The following is a 4694-nucleotide window of genomic DNA, read 5'->3' on the forward strand; positions in this document are numbered from 1 at the left end:
GTTGTCTTGTGGATTATATAAAGTCGAAAAATTATTTTGTGGCTGCTCATTCGCCGGTGGTGACAAGTTTAAATCAAGGCAAGCTCTTTCGTCAGCAATCTGTCCCGCAAAAACTGCTCCAGAATAACCACCCGATGACTGGGGGTTATCCCTACTATACACGCCCTCATTATTGGAAACGTCTTCAACCTTGACGTACATTTCCAACAATTTTATTACAATAAATTCCCTGTATTCATCCGGAATCCGCAAAAAATCTCTAAGAGTTTCATCATCTTCAATGTTAAACTCAGAATAATAAGCAAACCCCTGCGGAGTCATTGAATACGGAAATCTACCGGTTACTTTAAGGTTCACCGAACGTTTCCTCACACTCATTTTTTACGTAACAACGATACCAATTTATCGTACTCCATGTAAGCGGCAATTTAACATGACACTGTGGAGGTGAGCTATACCTCACAGAGTTATTCTCCAGCACAACCTCACCCCCCCCCCCCCCCAATATAATGAAACCCTTATTTTTGGCTCTTCAGACATTATAAAAATATGATTGATAAGAAGAAGAGAGAAGTATGAACGGAAGTTTGAAGGAAAGTTTTGAATGGATTTTCATAAAATTCAAACGCCTTTAAATAAGGCAAGTCCGAGCTTGGGGTGCAGAATTTTTATATATAAAACGCAGTACAATACCACGTTTTATCTATTTGAATTATTGTTATGTCAGTTATCCGCAGAACACTTATTGGTGGGCCAAAAAATTGGTATAAAACGCAGTATTATAATACATTTTACACTAAAAAAATAAATATTCCCTGCAGTCCTGCAGAACTGTTATTATGGTGGGCCCAAATTTAATAGCGAAACGCAGTATAATACTGCGAATTGATGAATCGCAGTACACTACTGCGTTTCCCTTTAAAAAAATTAATTTTTTAATGAATCGCAGTACACTACTGCGTTTAGCTTTAAAGGCTAACTTTCCGTTAATGTTAAACACAATAGTGCATTGTGTTTTATGTAGAAATGTATTTTTTTTACACTGTAAAAACGTACTTTTTGTCCAAAAGTACATCATTTCAGTTTCGGACTCGTATGTTTTGTGCCCTTTGGTGGCTGCCTATGTTGCAATATGTTCTCAAATTAACGTGCAAATTAATACTAATTGGGTGCTTGGATATTAATAAACTTGTAAAACGCAGCGCTGATAGTCATCCAATTTAAATGTATCCTTTTTCAATAAGAATAAGGCAGCGTCTGGACATAAGAATGGTAAAATTCGAAAAAGTGAAAAAAATTTAAAGAGTATTTGAAAATTAGAGTTGTGTTTGGACATGAATACGATTTGGTAATGTTTTTGAATTTTTTGTGAGTGATTTGAAGTGAAATTTTGAAAAACAGCTTTTCGAAGTATTTCAAGTTTTTGAAAAATTTCGAAATTTAATTTCAAGTGAATTTGAAATTTTCATGGACAAACACAAATTCGGAAGTAAAAATGATTCTGAAAAAAAGTAGAAAACTAAGACGCAAAAGTAGCTAAAATCATAGGCTTGAAGTGCCAACAACCTTTCTACCCACTGGCATATGGGCCCATGGATTAGTTCACTAACAGACAATTTTGTGGATTTGGTGGACAACAGGAAGGTCATGGGCTTATGTGAAATGCATTGGCCCACTTATAAAAATAGGAGGTGATTCGCTTAGCGAGTTGGGGGGGGGGGTAGGGGGGGAGGGGGTGTAGGAGTAGAGGCATGAAAAAAGTTTAAATTGCTTTACGTCACACAATTATCAAGTCTTCCATTGTAGCTTTGAATCTACCAATCAAGAATATTTACATAAGACAAGGTATGTGTATGTGTGTGTATATATAGAGAGAGTGATATCCTGCCGGCTGCAGAGCTACTAAATAATAAATATGACCGTCTATTTGCGTAAATTAAAATTTTTTTTTACAGTGAACGTATAATATATGCATAATTTATGTATAATATATGTATAATTGTATATGCATAATTTATGTATTACATATGTATTAGTTTATATAATCAATATATAATTTATATATATGACTAAAGAAAGTAAATAATAAATATGACCGTCTATTTGCGTAAAAATTCCTAAATAACCCTCGGCTGAACAAGAACAAAAACAAAGCAGTCTAAATACATGAAACTTGAACAGTACACTTCAAATTGTGCCTATTAAAATAAATCAAAAAAATTAAGCGCATGTGATGCACACACGGATGATGTGGCAATGTAATGAATGAGGCAGAGACATTTGGGCCAGAAAAATTATAAAAAAAATTGAACTTTTTTTTTTTTATCATAAAAAATTGAACTTTTGAGCAAAAAGGGAAAAAATCTATTTTGACAATAACTTTTCGAGCAAAAAGAATGTGATTCCTGACCATTCACGCGTCTAAGAGATCTGAGAAATATTTTTTTAATCACGTCTGCATATAGTGTTTAATAGGTACATTTACAATAATGTTGAAGTATTTAATAGGTACAAACTTTAGTTGAGATATCAAAATAAAAACCGATACAAATTTTAAGGACCGTCTATATATTTGGCCTACATTTACTATTAATGTTATTAAATATTTAAATTAAAGAGTGTGTAAAAACTTTAAGATAATATGGACATGAGGCAATAAAAGCTTACATTTAATTTTGGCCATATTAAGGACGATTCTCCTTCCGGTGAAAGAGTGACTTATATCAATGTTTTAAAAGGCGGGGGCGTGAGGCGAGGCGAGGCGTTTTACCTCTGACGAGGCGAGGCGTAAGCCCTGAGATATGGGGCGTAAGTCCCACGGATCTTTAAATTTTACTAATTTCAAGAATTTTAGGATAGCATAAAATGAAAATTAATTATAAAAATTACATTAAAATCACAAAATTATAACAAATAATATATTTAAAATATTAATAAATTATAATTCAACTATCAATAATATGAAAAGTATGACATATATCATAATGTGCAAATAGTTGCAATGTCGTTACAACTCAAGCATCAAAAGTAATGTATTCGATACAAAATCTTATATGTATCTCTTAAGGAGTAATGAATTTTGAAAGAATTTCGATACTATAATTTGATATTTTTATTAAAATACTCCTTTTATTTAATATGCTTTCTATTTGAAAGAGAATTTATATAAAAATACAATTCACAATTTAAATATGATTCTCAAGCATCATTCATTTTTAAGTTTCAACAAGTTAATAAAGTGACACATAATTCACCATACAATACCATGATAACTAATTATTTGTACATAGTTACTAGCTAATATTGAGATATTAAATTAATAAATATTGTATCTCGTAAACGCGAAAAGAAAAATAATTATAAAAAAAATTATGGACTACTCCATTATATAGTAAAGACATAATAATAGTTAATAAATAAATACTTTTTAAATGAAAGATTTATTTAAAATTAACTATCATAGCAGTCTTAGTGGATAACGTGCAATAATTTTTATTTTAATTATGACAATACTCTCAACTTAATAATTTATACTTAGGAAAAAAGTAATTTTGAGTAGTCAACGATTTATTAAGAAAATTGAAGATTTACAAGGTTAATTACATACAATTGCATAAAGTTCTATTAGGCGAGCCCAGTACGCTGGGCGTTGGGCGTGTCCGGGGCGTAAGCCCCGATGGCCGAGGCGTAAGTCTCACAGAACTAAGTCCCACACATAAGCCCAGGGGCGTTTTACGAGTGCTCCGCCCCGGAGCGAGCCCCGAGCGAGTCCCAATTCTGCCTTTTAAAACAGAGACTTACATAATGCTTGTGGTTGAAAAGCAAACATCAGCATGATTGTACGTAAGATGCCAGCGACCAGTCATGAGAAAATTTAACACAGTATAAAAGCGTTAGCTCATTTGCAAAAGTATCCTTTTTATTGTATCTAGATACTAATCATTTCTACTACATCCCCACCTCTCTGAAAAGAAAATTTTGAACTAATATCACATGCTCAAATGCAGTGACAAAGACATAATTTTCATTAAGGGGTTCAATATCTACTAAGTGATGTTTTGTACTTTAATGCCACACGAGAGGGGTGATTTGTGTGGTGTTCAATTTTCGCGTGCACAGATTATAGATGGAATTGGTTCTTTTATGTGTTCCTTATACCTTATACTATTATTGCGGAAATAATAAATGCGGAAACTAAAGAACACAAGCATTTTTACGTAGAAAACACCCGGCTCAAAAAGGTAAAAAAAATCACGACCTACTACTCAGTAGAATTTTCCCCAACACTTCACTAAAGCTAAAACAACATTTACAAAAACTCTTTGTAAACCTAATGATTGCCACTAATCCCATTGTGGCAACCAGCCTCTAACTGTTGTAACAACTTCAAGTTAACTCCAACTTGAATACTCATAATACCTAATACAATTGATTCTAGATAAAGCTGAAAGGTACAATTTGAAAACACCTACTAAAATGGAACTATAATAAAAGACAGACACTTGGAACTGGTTCTTCTATCTGGTTCATGTAGCTTCATGTTCACACACTTGAATCACACAAGAATTGCTTGCAAAATGCCTTGCTATTTTGCTCTCAACTCACGTTTAACTTTAGCTTTCGTGCGTACCTGTAAAGTGAGAACATCCTGTAATTTATAGAGTTAGTAGAATAGGAAATAACTAGAGTTCCAA

Source organism: Nicotiana attenuata, unplaced genomic scaffold (genome assembly GCF_001879085.1).
Source record: "Nicotiana attenuata strain UT unplaced genomic scaffold, NIATTr2, whole genome shotgun sequence".
Taxonomy (NCBI): domain Eukaryota; kingdom Viridiplantae; phylum Streptophyta; class Magnoliopsida; order Solanales; family Solanaceae; genus Nicotiana; species Nicotiana attenuata.